Raw genomic sequence first — 21,184 nt, forward strand, 5'->3', positions numbered from 1 at the left:
CAGAGTTTGCGTGTCAGGATATGGCGCAGCTGTGGTGTAAGAGTAGTCATCTCTCTGGCTGACATTACCATGAAGAGTGGTGTAAGAGCGCTACTGTCAGATGCAAAGAAGCTGGGACAAGTTGATGCCATATTTAACCTGGCTGTGGTGAGTGCTGAAATTTTTCACATTTTGAAATATCATATTGGTTAAACCAGAGAATAACTAACACATGGCTGTCAGTTAAAACCAAGAACAGTTATGCTGAAGTGTAAGATGATTATGTAATTATTTCTGCATTCAGAGTGCTGCTTCTAAATGAAAGGAAAGATCTGAGAAAGAATTTGGTACAATTAAGAGTATTAGGAATAAATTTATAAGCATGTGTTAACTCTGTTTCTCATATGTGCAAGCACTGATATATATGTGACTTGAAAGCTTCCAAAGAAATTAGCATATTTTGAATAATCTAATGCATCAGACTTAGTTGATCTATTATTAATATAAACAGAATCTTGTAAGACTTGAGGTTCTCACAGCGGTGAGTATGAAGATTTCTGTCTTCTGGGTTGTTGCGCTGTGTAGTCTGGTCGATGTTAACCAACGTTTCAGAGGTCATACTGCCTCCGTCATCAGCGCAATAACCCAGAAGACAGAAATCTTCAAACAGAATCTTGTCAGTAGTCAGATTCTGTTTACATATTACCTTAAAAGCACAGTAAGCAAAGATTATGTGTCTATGATTCTGATTCTGTACGTACTCAAGAAGAAATGATATAAAATTAACCAAATAGGCAGGAGAACAAATCTGTGAATGTTATGTCATCAGCTTCATATTGTATCACTCTTGTTGTTACCTTAGAAATACCAAGACTGAAATGTAGCTGTCTTCATGGAGAAGAGTAATTTTTGAGAAGCTAATGTTACACTCAGCTAGTCAAAAATTTTCCCACTTTTTTAACCTTATGATTCATTACTGTGTTTACAAGATCCCACAAAAGGTAGCTATATTTTTGGATTTCGCTAAATATGTTTTATTGTTTTGGACAACCTTGTGTATCTGGTCACTGCTTTTACTTGAGTGTGGGGCTTTTTCATTTTACTTCTATTTTCATTCAGAAATGAATGGCTAACAAATAAATGCATAACACTCTGACCATTTCTGGGAAGATTGATCTTTGACTAAGCGTAGCTCCACACGCTATGTGGAGACGAATGGCCAGGTTCAGGTCTCAGTCTCTAAGGAAAAGAGCCTGATTACCCATTGGTTGGGATGAGCCGGGATAGCTCAGTCAGTATAGTGACTAGCTACGGGCTGGACGACCGGGGTTCGATCCCCGACGGGGGCAGAGGATTTTTCCTCTAGCCTCTGCGTCCAGACCGGCTCTGGGGCCCACCCAGCCTCCTCTACAATGGGTACCGTGGTCCTTTCCCGGGGGTAAAGCCGGCCGGGGCGTGATGCTGACCACTCACCCCCATCTAGTGCTGAGGTCAAGGAAGAGAGGAGCTATACCGCCTCTCCCCCCAAACGCCTACATGGCGTATAGTGGGACAAACTTTAATTTACTGTTTACCCATTGGTTGGGAGGCTGAGTGGGCATCAGAGACATAATTTATTTGGTGACAAAGATAAAAATCTCTACTGGTGCTGCAAATTTAACTCTGGTCATCCAGCTGGTAGCGTTGGGGATAGCCGACTTTTAAACAGAAGTTAATAAATCACACGACATAATCATGAAAGAGTTTCTTTTGCTTGCATGGAAGCAAAAGAAACTCCAGATATGCAAATTTCTTACAAATGAACTGCTTGTGATGCTGGTTTTAATCTTTAATAAGTATGTTGGAGACTAATAACTGTGGAGCACACAGCATCTGTGAGACAAATATTCAGTGATGGAAGAAGGTTAAAGGACAGTTACTATGTGTAGGTTGTGTAGACCTAAAATGGGTCACTATAAAGAAGCAGAAGAAAGTTAAGTTTGTGTAGAAAAATTCTGTATATAAGAATTTTATTGGAGGATGTAATATAAATATTTTTCTTCAGAATTTACCAATTGGAGAGGTGGTCAGTAAATAGCTGAGTACCATCACTCTTGGTCTGTTTGCATAATACTCTGTAAAGAATTGAAATTCCTAACCATTGATTAATAGCCAATAAGTAGAAAGGTTGTTTCCTTCTGAGAGACTGAGTTTTGTGTTCCAATGCTAATGAAATCCTTATTCTGCCATGACTCATTTACCAGGACATAGGGTGTACCACAAGAACATAAGTAAGAGTGACTGTTGAAAATATTTCGCTACCTGTTTTGATACTGAAAGAAACATCTGGGCATTATTACAGGTGTTGCAAGGCAGACTTCACAGCTTCCGCAGGACCCAAGGCACTTGCAACACATCACCTGGATGTGTTGTCTCGCCAGATGTTTGTTCCTGAGGGCGCAACTGTTATTGTAAATTATTAATTGGAAGTTTTGAAGCTTTTAATGCTTATTCAGCAGAGGATCATAATGTTCTAGCAGTTCGAAAGATTCTGTACAATTACTTCTGTCAAGGGGCAACTCAGATTATTCTTGACCTCTCAATGGCAGTTCTTGATCTGGCAAGTCGTGTCACCCATTTCAAAAATTTTCTCAGTTTTTACAAACTCTTTTATTATATTCTGAACTACTAAATGTAAGTTTGATCTCCAGAAGCTCATAATTTCTTTGGTGGCTTAAATAAAGAATGACGAGCGTGTACTGTAAATGTTTTTGCCAAAGATTCATGTTTTTCTTTTCTTTTCGTGAAGCATGTAAGTCATATGGTTGTTAAAGGGCCCCTGAAATTCAAAACATTTCAACTTTTTTGAAACATCAAGCATTGCCAGCAAATCAGTTTTTCTCAGATTGTTGCAAGCTGTTAACCATTGGTAAAAATAATATTGCAAAACAAAGGTTCCCGGTGTACATTTTGTTTTCCTTATATTCACTCTTTGGGTTGTATGTAGGTTGGCAGTGTCTCCCATATTTTAATGTTTTTAGTTTCTTCAAGAATGTTCTTCTTGACAATAGTTTTTCTAAAAAAACATGCAATAGCATTTCTATCTAGTTTCCAAAAACTGACTGTTAGTAACAAAGGGTTTTAGGATGCCAAAAATAATATTCTTAAAACAAAGGGACTAATTTACTGTCATTACAAGAAAGGAAAAGTACTTGCACAGTACACAGCTCAACTGAGATATTTTTTGGTGAGGACCACACAGTCTACCCATGTTTAAAGGGCAAATTCTCTAAGTTTCCTTGATTGCGAGGCACAAATGAATGCGAAGCCTGGAAACTCTGATCCTCTAGTGCATGAAAACATGATCAAATGATGTAGCAGTTAAGTTGCATAATTCATAAAGCCACGTCCAAGCAAACAGTAAAGCTTGTGCGGAATGGAGAAGAGAAAGCATCTCATATTCCTCCAGTTTTAGTGGACTGGTGGCACAACTACTAGCCAGATCACTGAGGTCAATACCCCTATCCATTTCACATACCTGCATTTATCCTGAAAGAAGAAAGTGGTGTATGTTAATGTTTTGCTACTCAAACAGTCCTTAAGAAGTATACTTATAATTACTGTTCTCCACTGCTACCATCATCAGCTGATTTGACATGGTCAGGATTGCTGTCACATGAGTGGTCGTCCTCTGTGCCATCAACTTCTTAAAACTCTTTTTCAAGTTAACACAGGCAGCATGAATGCCCGTTCACTTTTTATCAACGTGCAAAACTGTTAAGTGTTGAGCCACTTGATTTTAGTTGTTGGTGTGAATGAATGCTTTCAAAAATTCTACCATCGCTTGTTTTGTCTTTCATTGCAGCTTCAAATGGCTTATGTATAGATGCAGCATGCATGTCCATTTCTCCAGGGATGACAACTTGATTTATATTTCTGATTCTTCCGTCATATGGGGAAAGTACCTGTGTACACTGAAGTTGTGCTTGGCTTGGCTTCTGGGTATGTTAATGAATTATGTTGCCAAATTTCTTACAAATAAGCCTTATATCCAAAGTTTGGCTTTATTTTCACTCTCTTGGAAGGAAATGCATGGGGTATTTAAGAAAATGTGGTAACATTAGGAGACAGATTACATATACAGATTGTGGTCTTCTGGTTTATGACACTATGCAGTCACGTTGCCATTGTTTTCTAGGAATGTGAAGATGGAGGCAGTATGTACCTTTGAAATGGTAGTAACCACCTATAAGACTACACGTTGTAGTCCAGAAGACCACCACCAGATCTCTAATTGATGTGAAGACCTCGGATATCACGTAGCTGATGTGTAAATCACCAAAAGGACTGAGGACCGAAAACTTTTGAAATATAATGGAAAATTAAAGTACTGAAATACAAATATATTGTCTATATGTCACAGGATGGCTTACCACAGGCCCTGTCATTGTCATCTTGTCCATCATGGCTCGTGCATTCGGTGTTGTGTTAGCAGTTGAAGCAGACGTGTGCTCTGGGTGTGTAGGTGTGTCAGGCCAGACAGGGCAATTGGCTGTGGCTAAACTGATGAGTGACTGAGGTATGTATCATTCATTCATTTAAAGAGAGTCTTTTCTTACACCTGCATTAAATTTCATATCTTGTTAATTTAAGTTACAAGAACCGTTTTCCTTGTGAATCCACATGGCTATCCAACGGTTAGAATGCAAAACATAAAATCTGATAAGAGTCTGAAGGTTGTTGGTGATGCTGCACTTTGTCTATTATCTGATTCATAAAATAATAAAACTACAATATTTTGGGAGCTGAATTTTGCTTCCATCTCCGTGTAAAGAAGGAGAAGAGGATATACCAGGTCTGAGGCTAGCTCCACTAGGGGGCCAACAGATAGGATTTCTGCCCTCTTCCCCTTTCATACCAGAAGACAGAAGTAAAATCCAGACTTCAAAATGTTGTAGTTTTATTACTTTTTAATTTGATGATAAACAAAGTGCAAAATAATAATTTTACATATATCATCATCAGAGTCCGATTGCATTTTGTTTTGTATTCAGACCTTTGTATAGAAGTGTGGATTCACAAGGAAATGGTTCTTGTAGGGTTACACTAACAGAAAAAATGATGACACAGTTTTAATCATGCAATTGAATGGCATGGTATAATAAATTATTCTCAAGCTACCACCCGTGTAAGGTGGCTTAATGAAGAAAACCCCAGCGTTTCAAGAATATTCCTTGTCTTCACCCTCAGGGTACCCTGATTCTCCAATCATTGGTGCTTTATTCATTAAACCAACTTACACTGCTGATAGCCCAAGAAGAGTTTATTATGCTTCTTCTTAAAGTGCCCATCCGTTCCGGATGTTGCCGATCAGCATAGCAATTTTAGCTTTATTGGCTGCTACTTGAAACAGCCCTCCAGTTTACATCGAGAACCAAGTTTTTAGGTTCTGAAGCCAGGAGATTCTTGGCCTGCCAGGTCCCCTCTTTCCGAATACTTTTCCCTGGATTATCAGCTGAAGCAGCCCGCATCCTTCACAATTTCTCATGATATCACCAAAATATTCCAACTTTCTCTTTTTATCTTGTTAACAACCTCGACGTCTTTGCAGAGTTTCTCGAGAACTTTTTTGTTGCTTACACGGTCAATTCAGAAAATTCTGAGAATATGTCGGTACAACCACATTTCGAAGGCCTCCAACTTTTTTGAAGAAGCGTCGGTCAATGTCCATGATTCGGCGCCATATAAAAACACAGAGAGAATATAACATCTGAGTAGTCTTAACTTGGTGTTTAAGTTTAAGTCTCGACTCCTGAACATTGATCCCATTTTGCTGAAAGTGGCTCTGGCTTTTTCGATACAGCACTTTATTTCCAAGGAGTGATCCCACTGGTCATTAATTGTGCTGCCCAAGTATGTATATTTCGATACTCTTTCCATTTTTGTATTATTAACTACCAGCTGACCGGGTAATACAGCATTTTTACTGATAATCATGAGCTTTGTTTTTTGGATGTTAAGATCTAAGCCGTGGTTAGTACTGGCCTTCACAATACGATCCATCAATTCTTGGAGACCTTAAAGAGAGTCGGCGAACACTACAGTATCGTCCGCGTACCGAATGTTATTTAATCGCTCTCCATTCACAACGACTTCAACGTTTACATTTTCCAATGCTTCTTCGAATATGTGTTCCAAAAAGAGATTGAATAGAATTGGAGATAGATTGCATCCGTGCCGAACACCATGCCTTATTCTTATGTCTTCTGAACTGACACCTTCCACCTTGATGTTAGCGGTTTGGTTCCAACAGAGGTTAACAATAACACGCAAATCTTTTCTATCAGTATCAGGACTTCCACCATCCTATCGTGTCGAATTCTATCGAAGTATTTAGGTAGTCATCTACATCACAGTTGACATCCCTGCAGCTCAGAAATAATACTTGGATCAAAAATAGTGCCTCCCTTGTTCCCAGTGCATTTCTAAATCCAAACTGGGTGCGAGTAATCTTTTCTTCGCCTAGCCTGTATATTTGTTTATGAATGATCTTCAGTAGTAATTATAATGTTAATACGTAATTTTGAAAGGAATATGATGTTTGAGTTACATCATGCTTAAATACCTCGAAGGAAATAGTCTTTCAAATATACAGCATGTATAATATATATCGTACAAAAAAGTCACTCCACAAATGCGATTTGCAATGGAAATCAATCTGCAAGAACCACACATAACCTACAAATCACATTCAATACCAACCTACAAACAGCTATGACTTTTAATACCAACACAACACATGGCAAGGAGCTCTGAAAAAAATGGTCACACACATGACGTCACTTACGCAGCTGTCACTGATTGGATAGTGGCGCTATTCAACGCTAGTGGTATTGTAGCATGCTGTCAGTCGCCACCTTAACAGTAACAGTACGAAAACCAACTAGCCGTTTGTGTCAGGTTTAACATGTTATAGTCTGTTGTTTTATATTACGGCGACCAACAAAGGTGTTTGTTTTAACTACCTTCTGAAGACACTTTTTGACATTTTCTTGAATGTGAAAATGGATTTCAAACATAATTTACCTTTACAAGCTGATAAACTTTGTAGCCAACTGCAAGGCCATAATAAATTCTTTGTCAGTTCAGTTGTAAGGTGTAGACGAGGCTTACAAGAAGTGGCACACTCACAGAAGTATTTTGCAGACGTGTCCAAGTTATGTATCAGAGTCGGTTAACTCTCAAGCGGCCATGAGGTAAGCAAAAAAAATGTACAGAAACCTATGACCTTTATGAGTATTAACCAATTTATTAGTAGTTTCTTGAAATTCAAAGTTCATCTGACAGCAGGCAGAACTCTGGAACAGTTTTTTATAATTACTGTTTGGCATGTACCCTTTGAAATCATTTTGTGTCCCACATGTGACACACATACCACACTTTAAGAAATGCTGCTATAATTTTTTAAATAAATTAAAGTGACTTTTTTGCACAGTCCTGTAATCAGTGTTTCATCCAGACTCTTTTCTCTTCTTCCACATACGACATTTCTGCCTTTACAAAGAATATTTAAAGTGCCAAAGTGCAGTCTGAAAAAAAAGGAGTGTTAGTACATGTGTGTGGATAATGGTGAAATCCTCGAGGACCATGTTCGTGGACGTCTGTGCGTGACTGTGTCCCTTAGCACAAAATTTGTGTGTCGTTCACATTAAAACAACAGTGTTAACACACCTGCTTAAAATTAGAATATGTGAGATCTTAGGTTTTCACAGTGGCTAAAATGTGAATTGTGGTCTAATGGATTGTGAAGTCTTGTACTCTTTTACGTTTTACCAACATCTCAGAGAGATGTATCACCACCATCTTCTGGGTACAGATCTGAAGTTGGAGTTGTTGTGGTCCTCTGAAATATTGATAACCACCTGCAAGGCCATGACTTGAGTATGTGAGCTTGACATCCCTGGTGTGATCCAAGTCAAGAGTCTGTAGTTGTGGGGACACTGGTTCCTTTCTCTGGCCTCAGACTGGAACATTTCTGTTTTTATCATTGTAATGTACGAGGATGTAGAACCCATTCATTGGGTTCAAGACGGGTTCCAGTGGCATGCTCATGTGATCATGGTATTGAACCTCTGGATTCTGTGAAAGGCAGTCGGTGTAGTTGCCAGTGTGTGAAGATGAAATTGGTTTATTGTGTCAGACCTTGGACAGTTTTTCTTTCCAAAATGGGCAAAAGAGGTTTCTGTGTAATTTTTATTCTCCAGATTGTAATGCAACGAAGATGAGTAATTTTGCACCATACTAAATCTTTATTTTGTAGAGTTGAGTTTATTTACATTCCATAGATCCTTCTTAGGACTCAACCAAACGATGTAGAACATGTCATTTCATACAATATACATACACTTCAGAACTTTTAACACAAGTACAAGAACGTATTTCACATGTCAGTGTACATAAATTTTAGATTCTGCAATACAAGTATGAAAAATAATTTTACAAATTAATATACATAAACCTCAGAGTTTTAAATATAAATACAAAACTTGCTTTACATATACGTAGATTATGGATATAAAGCTTAAACATTTTCAGCAGAGATGAAATCATCTACAGAATAGAAGGATTGAGTGAAGAGGTAATCTTTCAATGCAGGCTTGAATACCTTTATATCATAATTTAGACTTTTAATTGTTGGTGGAAGATTATTAAACAACTTGATACCTGTATAGTACACTCCTTTCTGATATTTAGTAAAGTTAGCATTTGGCACATATAGGTCATGTTTACGTCTTGTATTTAAATTATGTGCATCTGTATTTCTTTTAAATTTATCCAAGTTTTCCACCACAAATAATAGCAAGCAGAGTATAAATTCACTTGCAAGTGGAAGTATATTAAATTTACGAGACAATTTTCTACAAGATACCCTGCTTTTGACACCAGCCATTATTCTAATTATTTTCTTTTGCATGTAAATGATATGAAAGCCTTATGTTACTGTTTGTTTAATTGTTCTGTTATTTGTTAGAGAAACATTGGCTGTTTGTATGTTTTTCTGTGCCACTAAGTTTAATGTGAGTAATGTTAGTCGGTTTAGTACTTTTTTTCTTTCTTTAAATAAAAACTTTGTTTTTGTGTCTGGTTTTGATGTTTTGCAGGTATGACTACTAAAGGAGGCAGTAGAATTACAAGAAAAACTGGCACAAGAGAGTATACTGCCATACATGAAGAACTTCTTAAGGCGAAAGAAGATTTGAAATTCATGGCTCTCAATGAGGAGGAGCACAAGTCAGAGTTTGAAACACTTGAAAAGAGAATTCAAGTATTCCAGTCACAGAATAAATCGTTAAGGGCTCAGATTCCTCATAAAGTACCAGAACTCTTAACTAGGGAATGTCTTCCACGGCAGCACGGAGAAGATTTAATCTTAAAACTTTGCGTACCGTGTAGTGTATTAGAATATAAATAAGCACACAAACAACTATTAACACTCTAAAGAAGACACTAGTGCCATATGCATTTCAACCTTAAAAGGTCATCATCAGGGAAATCAATTCATTTAATTAAATGGCTCAAACTTGAGTTATAAAATAAATAATGATCAGTACATTTGACGAAAAACAATTTAAGCAACACTGCACCAAATGTTGTTATTCATAGGAATAGACTCTGCACTTAGCTGGTGGTCCGGTGGCCGTAGCTGGTCTGCGGCAAGCTGTAGTTTCGTCGTCCATACCTGTGAACTCCAGAACATTGGGCGAGAGACTGTCAGTTGGAATGCGTGGGTATATACAGGATGGCGCACGAAATGATGACCAAATTGTTTTAATGATAAATCAGCAACCACATTACGGATGAAGTTTTCTGTCATGTGGGTAAGTGCAGTAGTTCATGGAGATACCATTAGGTGGTATATGCATCACCTAGCTAACGCAAGGTGATTATGTCGCGGTTTCCCGCCAGTATGCAGAAGATGGCAGACAAGGGAAGACTTACGGTTCAGTTTTCTTTTTTGCGGAAACAAAAAGTATTGTGGAAACGCAGAGACGGTTTCATGCCCATTTTGGTACGCGGTGGGCCCCTGCTCCAAAAACTATTCAGACTTCATCAGCAGTTTCAACAGGATGGTACAGTGTCGGAAAAGAAACGTGGACGTGCCGCAAGTGTGCGTAACCCACAGAACATTGAAGCTGTCAGAGTAGCCATGCAAAGAAGCCCGGTTTGCCGTTAAATACACAGTGGTTTATGCAAGATTGGACTACACCACACACAGCAAACGTTGTCTTGGACTTCCTGCATGACACTTTCGGTACATGTGTGATTTCCCACCGATATTCTGCTCGCCACGGATGTGGACAGAACTGGGCACCCAATAGTCCGGACATAAACCCCTGCGACTTCTTCCTTTGGGGTTACCTTAAGGAAAAACTGTTCCCAAAAAAACCTGCCCCAATCATGCAGCTCAGGGCTTTGATTGTTTAAATGTATGGTGAAATTTCGGAGGATATGTGCCATCGAGCATCACGAACGTAGTCGTTCGTGTTTCGGAAGTTGCACGACAGAACGGTGGTCATATTGAGCATGTAAGCCATAAAGGATAAATCTCCACGAATTGTTTCTTTTGTGTTCATAGATATATATGTCCCATTATATGAATGTTAAAGCCTTTATTTAAACTTTCAATCGGGTAACATTTCGTGCACCATCCTTTATAAGCTTGAAATCAGGGTGGCCAACTATTGAAAAAGATCCATTCATGTTGTGAAGGCAGTCCTTCTTAATGACACGCACAAGTCAGAAGGCATGATTACAGAACAGGACAGAAAGAATCTTTAAAGGCAAAGGTAGCAGAACAGCAAAATGAGATAAACAGGAAGAATGGGGCACTGGACCAATACGAAAGAAAGTTATTGTACAAGAAAGAATTACAGTACGAATTTGGAATTAAAGGCAAAGGGGGAGGGAAGAAGAAGATAACAGATGCATGATGCTTACAAATGAAAATTTGAGAGCGGAATTAGACGACCTTGTGAAGAAACACCATGACCTCAAAACTACATCTGAGGAGATTAAGTTACTTGTTTTGCAGAGGGAAGTCAAAAGGGCAGAGAAAGATGGTCTTTTCCTGACTTTCGAAGACCTCTTAACGAGTGCGGCTGATTTGAAACAGCTGATAGAAAGAGCCAAAACGGAACATGAACATAAAGGTGTCAAGCAGCTGGCGTGTGGTCTGACAGAGGATAACACACAAGGTCCTTTCCAGAAACTGGTAGCAGCTCCTAAAGATGACAACACAGCAGACAAATGCACATGTGTTGAACACTGGGACAGAACATCACCTGCTAACCCTACACACAGGACTCTTAACAGGTGATTAGTTGTTTTCTGTGTATAGTTTTATAGATTCCTTGTTCTGTCCATCGTACAAGACATGATTTCTGATTGTGTAATAAATTAAAATAAAATTTTCGTAATGACTGTCAGGATGCGTAGTTTCTGGAACATATTCTAAGTAGCGTGATATTAGATTTTACATGTTTAAGTGCATGCCAGGTTAAGAAGTTCAGGTACTTTAGCTAAACCCATCTGCTTTGTCACTTGCCGTTAGAGAGGGAAGGTATGCCAGTACTAAGTACATTCTTGTTCTTGGTCTCTCTCTTTTAAGAAGTGATTACGCAGTGTCTTTTTAAACATTCAACAGTAACCTCACATATATGGCTCATATCTCTGCACTGATCTGTTATGAAATTTTGAAATATAAAATAGAGTTTCATGGTTCCCTTTGTGTCTGTTCTTGCATTGTGCGTACACTACCAGTTTCATCATTGTTTGTATTACTCTGATATCTTTAAAAGAGTACAAATTATGAAGCTTCCTGCTGTGTAAATTATTTTATCCTTTGTTGTTTTTTTTTTGCGTGTTCTAGGTTGCATGGAGAATGAAATCAGGCATTGGATATCTCCAGGAATTATGAATTATTTTTGTTCATACACACATGTGGTGTATGATTAGGCATGAGGTTCAACATCTGTTAACTGCATTTTTTCTATGTCTTTTGCAGAAATAACAATGTCCCCAGTTTGGAATGGCCTTCTCACAGATTCAAAGGCTTATAGCACCAGTGAGTGAGGTGCCAGCTCCTGTTGACAAACAGGGTCTCAACAAATATTAGCGTGGACAGTTGAAACCCCTACAAGGTATGTGATTTAACTTATATAATATATTGTTGCTTGCTATTAAGAAACAAGGTATTAAACGGTTATGGTATGAACTGGCCCATGAAAGACAGGCAGTAAGGTGTTTGATATTGAAACACTTTACTTATAGTGGAACTAGTACAGGTCATGAGCAAATGGATTTTAAACTCATTATTTATTTACTCATGTAGTTGTATTATCAGCACAAAATATAATGAGGTAGCACTGTAAAAAATCTCGAGCACGTGTCTGGGTGTGTGTATGTATGTGCCTATGCACATATGTATGCATGTGAATTTGCCATTTGCGGTGCTTACATATACTCAAAGAGTCAAAATTGTATTACAGACATCAAGACTTATCCTTCCATCAGATCCTACCAGCAGCGCCCAGCAATGCAAAATGTTTGTTTAGTGGTGACAAGTAAGAAGGAGCCGGTTCTGGTTCGGACAGATGTATTTCTGTATATTAGTAGTAGAGAAAATGTTGTTTCATTAAGGTAAGAAGTATTACTCCCCCACCCAATGGCACCCATCCTATCAGTCATGCCAAGAGGGTTAACCGGTGGCATAACACTAGAGCACCCAAGTAATTGACAGCTTGACTGTGATATTTTATAAATTTATCATCTACCACCAATCATTATCTGTAACCTCAGTGTTGAACGCGTGTTAATAAATAGTGGTGACTTCCACAAAAGAACATCAGTCCGAGTTATCATTTGCTGATGCGACACGACCCGAGATCAGAGTCCGTCCACTGACGAGCTAGGACCCAGCAATCATACACCCTGAGCTACCCACAATGCCCCTGGGAGAGAGAGGCAGCGGAGAACCTGCCTTGAGATGACTACAGCTCCATGGGGTTCCAACCAGCAGCAGCTTGTTAGGTTGAGAGTAGTTGGTTACGGCATTTTGATGCAGCAACGACTTCTGGACTCGCAGCAGCCAAGACGAAAGACTGAAGGAAGGCCACTCCCGACGGATCATCAGCAGCCATCAGTGACTTGGGCGAGGGGAGCAAACCACAGCGCCCCAGCATCCCGACGCTGGTCACAAGGACATCGAAACGACGACCACGCCTATTGACAGCATCGCAACCGTGGATCTTCTACGCCGAATCAGGTCAGTCACTTCGTGGAGTTATGGCTGGAAGGCAGCTGCGGAATAGGACTATTGAATTCGATTGAGAAATGATTGAAGACAGTGGTTCGGACACTGAGATGCCTTATGCACAAATAGAGAGATTTAGTGAGGCCGGTGGCCTGGAGTTCTGCAGTATTGGAGATGGCTGCCGAGACGAGCAATAAATTTGTAAATACCGCACAGGGAATGGAAAGTATGGGAGACCTTCAGCAGGTGACTGTATGTTCTGAAAGTATGACCCTTGAAAGCTCAGATTCCTTGTGCGATTTCATAGTCGGTATGTTCCGTAATTTGAACGATAGCCAAGCTAAGTTGGGCGAGAAAATGGAAAAGGACAATAGAGAGTTGAGTGAGAAAATTCAGAATATTAAGGAAAGTATAGGGCTAGGAAATGAGAAACTAATCGCGAAGTTTGAATGCAAAAACCAGAAGTTGAGTAAAGAACTGCCAGACTGCATAGCAGATATAAAACAGGTCAAAGATAATGCTGACAAGGAGTTTTCAGGAGTAAGGGATGGGTTCGATAGCTTGGTCAGTCAGTTTAATGAACAGATTGTGCAAGTGACAGGCAATACTAAAGAGATAGCTAAAGAACACGTGCACGAGGTGGATCAGAAACTTAGCAAGGTAACTTGTGACGTAGTAATTAACAAAGAAAGGTCTGATGAGAGAGTCGCTAAGCTAGAAGCTAATATTAAGGCAGTATAATCGAGTATAAAGGGTGATGTCATCAAATGGCAGAGCGAAAGAAGAGAGCATGTCAATAATGAGATGAAACAATTTGAATTATATAAAGCCAGGTTGGACAAAATGAAAGTGAAAATTGCAGAGAGATGAGCAGTGGTTGGCAATACTGGTTTACTGCCACCCACTAATGGAAACTTAGTTGCTGGTCAATCTACTTGTGGTTCTGCCCACACCCTTGAAGGTGAAATTAATCAAACAGCACCCTGTACCATTATTGATAGTGCTAATGTAAATAATCCAATATCGTGTAACAACCACGTGTCTTGTGGAGGTCAGAGTGAAACAAGTGTGTGCATGCCAACAGCTCAAGTCCCGCAACACTAGTAGCTTCATCGCTCCGTCTGACTTGACCCTCCCACGATTTCATGACAGCTATATGGTTAACGCTGTGTACTTTTCGAAGCAATTAGACGACTTCATGAGACTGAAAGAGGCGCCAGTTTGAATCCAGCTCGCTATAGCTCAAATCTATCACCGATCTGCTAGCAGTTGACTGGTTGTCTGTTGTAACTCCCCATATTCAAAATTATGAACAATTCAAATTAGCCTTCAGAAGAAACTTTTGGTCTACGAGCAAACAAAGCAATGTTAAGTGTTCCATTTATCAGAAAGGCTCCAATCTGCGTATGTCTGAGCACTTCCTAAAATATAGAGTTTTAGTAAACTACCTTGAACGTAAGATGCCACATGTACGAACTTATAGACGTGGTGAAGTTTCATTTCCCAATCTACGTACAATATTTCGCTGCCATTCAGCTAACCTGCTTTCAGTACGCTTTGGATCTCCTAAAGCGTCTTGAAGGGATTGAAATGCGGGAAGGACAACTTTGGTTAAACTCAGATGATACCTCGCAAAATCAGGGCCACACTAGAATCGGAATGACAACCGCAGTTGGAGATCAGCCCATGGTCATGGTCATGGATCGCAACAAGGCCAGCGGCACAGTTTGAACCCTTCTGCAAGTGAGTTTGTGAATCGAAGCCAGGACAATAACAGACAGAATAATGTCACCTCCCTCCCAGTGTTGAAAAACCATTAGGTGACAGAAGAACGACCCTACCTCTGTCGGCTTGTATTCCGGTAAAGGGTCGCCACAATGCTCCTAGTGACATTCAAAATTCCAGCTTGTTAGAGTATTTAAGTTTTTCAGACTTTTCTGACGGTTTGGATTTAGACTCAATGGTGAACAATTGCCCACACGTAGATATTTATTTTGGGGATGTAGTAGGAAATTGCATTATAGATACAGGTCCTGAAGCCAGTCAAAAGAGCTGTTGGTTTTAACCAAGGTGTCGAGACAGAAGCCTCGAGGATGGAACTGGTGAGGGGTAACTTGCAATGTAGCAATAGTCAGTGCAGGCAGAATAACATTGGCCATTCAGAATCAGGTAATTCACAGACAGACCCATCCAAGGTCGTTACGCTCGACTAAGGTACATCCCAACGTAACAGTAGAACAGCTGATACCCCTGTGAGCTTAGAATGTAGTGACGAGTTAAGTAGTTTTATAGCTGATATGTGCTTAAATGAAACCTGTAGCAAAATTCGAGTAGGTAAATATGTATCTGAGTCATTCTTCATCAAGAACGGTCTAAAACGTTTGCGTTACAATATGCCATGAGGAAAGTCCAAGATAGACAGGAGGGTTTGAAATTGAACGGGACACTTCAGCTATTGGCACTTGCAGATGTTAATCTATAGGGTTACGGTATAAATACTAAGTACATGTTGGTATTTCGTCGTCAGCAGACAGGCGGGCAAAATTATCTTAGGGTGGCTAATAAATCCTTTGAAAGTGTTACAAAGTTCAAATATTTGGGAACAATAATAACAAATCAAAATGACACTCATGAGGAAGTTAGGAGGAGACTAAATTCTACTTCTAAGTTCAAAATATTTTGTCTTCCCGTCTGATTTCTAAGAACCTGAAAATTAAAGTATACAAAACAATAATTTTGCCTGTTGTTTTGTATGGGTGTGAAACATGGTCTCTCACTCAGAGGGAGGAACACAGATTGCAGGTGTTTGAGAATCGGGTGTTGAGGAGGATATTTGGGCCTAGGAGAGAAGACGATGGGGCGTGGAGGAAACTGCACAATGACGAGCTTAAAAATCTGTACTGCTCCCCCAGTGTTGTCAGGGTGATTAAGTCGAGAAGAGTGAGATGGGCGGGACATGTAGCGCGCATGGATGGGACAAGAGGTGTGGAAGCCTGAGGGGAAGAGACCGCTGGGGAGACCTAGACGTAGATGGGAGGATAATCTCAGGCGGGATCTATGGGAGATAGGAGTTGAAGGAGACTGGATTTTGTTGGCCCAGGACAGGGTCCGGTGGAGGGCTTTGGTTGGTTCGGTGATGAACCTTCGGGTTCGGTGAGCCGTCTAGTTAGTTAGTTAGTTAGTTAGTTAATGGTGCATCAGTCAGGAAGTCCATCGGAAAGTTATACGTTTCTCATTTTGCGCTTTCCCGATATCCGCAGTTGTTTACTTATTTCTAAATGCATGTGCCTGCGTATTATGTGATTTTATCCAGTATCCTGTCACTTTGTCTTCCTTCAGTCCAACATTTAAATGTAATTCATCCTATACCCATAAACTGAAACGCAAATCCATGTCAAATCGCCACTGAATCATATCCGAATACACGAGAAATAGAACACTGGGGACTTGTTACGAAATGGCGTGTGTGGATGTAATGACTCGGTATATACGCCAGAGATCTCTTATGTACATAAACACTAGTAAATCATATCAGAGATATACATGTGTAAAATGACTTTATTGTACAGTCAGTCAGAACATGTGAGTAAGTCAGATCGAAAACCCCATACATTTGAGGCTTTATAACCCCAGTAGTCATTGGTGGTACTGGCACATGGTTGCAAACACGCATCATAAAAGAGTGGACGTACGACCAATGTCGTATGTAGTAGAACAGTGACATATGGATTATGTATTATTGATCTTGATCGAGTATTGCAGATGAATGCTATAACGTAGATATAAGTAATCGCATAACAGAGGTTGTACTGGGTAGTTATAACTTCTATTAACTTGTATATTCTCAGACCATCTTTAGTTTCTTTTAATAATTTTCATGTTTGTTAATATTGTAGACATTAATTAGACCCACGTTTTACATCACGGTTTGTAAAACGAACTCTATTTTAGGAATTTGTTATCGAATTGAGTTTCATGTATCATTAGATTCATAACTTCAAAAATTAATAGAAATGAATTTCGCCACAAGTTTTTAGTGCACGCTGCCAATACGAAATACTGACAAATTCCGTGAAGCAATTTCGGATACGAAACGTACAAGACACGATCTTATCAGTATGAGTTTATTTTAAGCATTTCCTGTAAAGTATGCATATAAATCAATTGTTATTTTCTTTTAATATAATGAGAAACGATCTTCTGGTACACACAGTTAAAGAAATTGTATTGTTTCGCCATATTTGTTCAGTAAAATTTTACATCCTTTTTCCTACCTTGCCACCTGTATACATCCTTCGTCTCTTCACATATTGGCTTTTCACGTAGGTCTACTAGTAGGACCCTTCATACGGGAAGATGACTGTCTTCTGGGATGTCGTAGTCTGGTCCAAATAGACAGACGTTTCAAGGTGCTTACTGCCTCCTGACTACACGGCGCAATATCAGAGAAGACAGCCATTTTCATACTCGTCACAGTGAGGATGTGAAATCTCGGGCAGCCCGAGAAATCTGCGGTTGCTGAACACCGCTTCAACTTGGAACACAAGATACAGCTAGAGGACACTTCTATCCTCTCCTCAAAAACCGGCTACATGGATCGGTTAATCAGGGAAGCCATCGAGATCGAACTTCATCCTGATAACTTTAACAGGGAAGATGGACTTCACCTGAGCCGGTCCTGGAAGCCTCTTATTCACACACTCCGAGAACGAGTAAGAGTGCGCCGCCAGAACCAACCAGACCACTAACTCGGCCCTTTTCAGGGCCCTGATCCATACAACTAAACTCACCTTTCTCTCTCTACTTTCTCTCCCTCTCCCACTCTCGCCCACGTGCTACCATTGGTCCACTCCCATACCTGCTCCCATTGGCTCGGGGCAGGCTAAACCTTTCACTTCCCTGCCTATAAATCCAACTCCTCACACCCTATTGGCATATTCATCGCCCTGATGACGGAGGCAGTATGACCTCTGAAACGTTGGTTAACATCGACCAGACTACACAGCGCAACAACCCAGAAGACAGAAATCTTTATAAAGTTGAATTAATTCTTTGTGTGTATTCAGTATACATTTCTTTTATAGTATGACTGTTGGAGTATGTGATAGATGGGATGTTATATGTTTATGACATATTAGCTACTGCTTCCATGTACAATACAAAAATGGGGATGCATGTGTCAAATGGTTACTTTTTTTACACATGGAAGGATTTGGAGCATAAATAAAACACCCTATTCTCTGGAGTATAAGGCACTTTTCTTGAAAAATGCATTTTCAGTCCAGAAAATACAGTCAATAGACGAAGCTTTTACAGCAGGTTATTTTTTAAGACAGCACATGTGAAAATGTATTTTTATTGGTCTGCTTGTAATGTGAATTATAGCAGTTTCTATTTTCTATATTGGCTTGATCATTCATTCAGTTTTTGGTAGTCTGTCCAAGAAAGTGCCAGGATAATACTTTGATGTAGACCACACCTGCTTTATCTCATATTCAATGTCATCTTATTTATTCTCTTTCTGGTCTGTGTGAAATGAATAACATTAAAAATTAATCTCGGGTAAATATGTTGTAAAACAGAAGTTGTAGCACCATGGAAGTTTACTAGATTACACAGCATCACAAGTCAGAAGACAGCGAACTTCATTCTTGCTGCCATGACAACCTGAAATCCCACACAGTTATAAAGCTACCAGCTGGATAGAACTGGCTCAGAATAAGTTCTGCTGGCAGGCTGTTTTGATGATTGTTATGACCTACTCATGGAATCTGATTGGTTTGCTATTATAGGTCAGCTGGAACAGAAGAGACTGTACAGTAAATGTTGATATTAATAAACAATGATTTCCCCACCTCTTTTCTTTATCAAGATATAAGCCAGTTAAGGTATAACTGTCATTAGATTGATTTATGTTAGGTGTACTGAACATGTAACATGCATTTGAGTAGGTTATAATTTTACAAAATTTGGTTGGAGAAGCAAATTGAAAGAAGATAAAAAAGGAACAGAGGCTCTGATACAAGGATAGTATAAATGAGTAGATTAGGAATGTAAATTGTGATGATTTAAAATTGTTATAACTGACTCAGGAGAGAATCCATTGATGTAGATGGTAATGATTTGAAGTGGTTACAATTGTCTCTGGCTAGAATTCAAAGATATGGATTGTGATGATTTGAAGCTGTTACAGCTGACTCAAAAGAGTATCCAGTGATTTAGATTGTGATGACTCAGGCTGCAGTGATTGGTTATAAGAATGATGAAGCTCTTTGGTTCCATAACTGTTCACATAAATATCATTTGCTTAATGAATAATATGTTTTGTTGGGTAGATTATATGGAGTATAGTTAGCTGGTGATATGTCTCCACTTTGGGGAGATCATATTCTTTAATTTATAGCATTGGTTATATTTTATTGTGGTTTTGATAATACCTCCATGTACAGAATGATTCACAATTTAATGTTGTAACTTCAGGAGCATATTCTTGATATTATTCCCAGTTAGAAATGACGTAGGTGAAATGTAAAATGTCATAGGCTTGTTTCTCAACAGTTATGGATTTGTCATCACCTAAAAGTTAAAATATAAGAATTTGTGAACAAGTACTCATATGACATTAATATTGCTGAATTTGCAATGAATGTTCAAAATAACTACCTTCAGCCTCAATATACATATTTTAGAAGATTAAGGTTTACCTTTGGAAACATGATTGCATTTGTACTTGCAATATGAGAGAAAGTGCATTTGAATCATGCAGTAAAAATATGTAGTGATCATTGCTTCCATGGTCTATGGATTGGTCATGGTCCACAACATTGGCCACCATATCTCCAGACCACATTCCACCTAGATTTTTATTTTTGGGGGCACATAAAATATTGGGTATACCAGCAGAATGTGGAAACACAAGATGTATTACTTTGTTGCGTTTTGGATGCTGCAGCCTTTGTAAAGGACAAGCCTAATGAAGTGATCTGACCTATGTGGTCGATACACAGACTTGGCGGGATGTGTAATGAGGGTGAGTGCCGTAATTTTGAACATTTGTTGCAAATTCAGCATCTCTTCCCAAAATATTAGTTCAAATGTTAATTAGAAGTTTATTATGTTAGTTGTGATAATTATTGATTAACATATAAATGTTATGAAGTGTATTCAGTCATAATTACACAAAATTTTGCCCCCACACTGGACCTCAACCTATTTCATCTGGTCCTGTAACCACCATGGCTATTCAGTAAGTTTTAAGTAAAAGATAAAAATTTTCCATAAGAGCTTCACATTGTTACAAAAAACTGCCTGTGATTTTTAGCTGAAATGAAATTGCTGCAGTATGTTTTTAATTGTGCACATGTTGAAGGAATTTATTCTGTTGTTATAAATAAACCCAAAGAATATAAATTAATTTAATACATTATGTTTAAATTAATATTGGCATTACTGGTATTCCAGTTTTTGATCAATGTTGTTACTATCCATTTCCTATCGCACCCATCAGATGTGACATTAAGAATGCATTTGGAAATTTTATTTACCTTACAGAGTACACATTTCCAATCTTTGTTTAGTGTGAGAAGTGTGCAGCAGTTTGCTTTATTACTTCATGATTCTTTCCCATCCTGTGTTAGTAACAAGAAACATTTGGAATTTCTACTGTTTAGAGCTACCATTAAGTCTTTCTGGAAAATTTATAAACATTGTATTCTGTGTACTAGCAGACAGTTTATTTTAATGTCCTTAGGTGTAATAGGAGGGAGAAGATTATATAATTAGGATCTTTGTAATTTGTTTTCTTCATCAAATATATTAAGATGATGAAATGAAGGAGGGTAGGATGGTGGAACATGGAGCACACATGGGAGCAGCAGGAAGTGCATAGAAACTTCTATAGTTCCTGAAAAGAAA

At 38.9% G+C, this 21,184-nt stretch overlaps 1 protein-coding gene across 5 annotated transcripts in view; it reads left to right on the forward strand.

Moving 5' to 3' along the window:
- Positions 1-9,120: 9,120 nt before the first annotated feature.
- Positions 9,121-21,184, forward strand: part of LOC147870913 (uncharacterized) — a 49,972-nt gene continuing 37,908 nt past the window's right edge. For all 5 annotated transcript variants that reach the window (XR_015533016.1, XR_015533015.1, XM_087341642.1 and 2 more), the window contains exons 1-3: positions 9,121-11,331; positions 12,023-12,158; positions 13,103-13,282. The gene's annotated coding sequence lies outside the window, so the exon portion shown is untranslated. The remainder of the gene's footprint in view (positions 11,332-12,022; positions 12,159-13,102; positions 13,283-21,184) is intronic.

Source organism: Zootermopsis nevadensis, unplaced genomic scaffold, assembly GCF_977971745.1.
Source record: "Zootermopsis nevadensis isolate Lab colony 2312 unplaced genomic scaffold, Znev_1.0 Znev_ptg000083l, whole genome shotgun sequence".
Taxonomy (NCBI): domain Eukaryota; kingdom Metazoa; phylum Arthropoda; class Insecta; order Blattodea; family Termopsidae; genus Zootermopsis; species Zootermopsis nevadensis.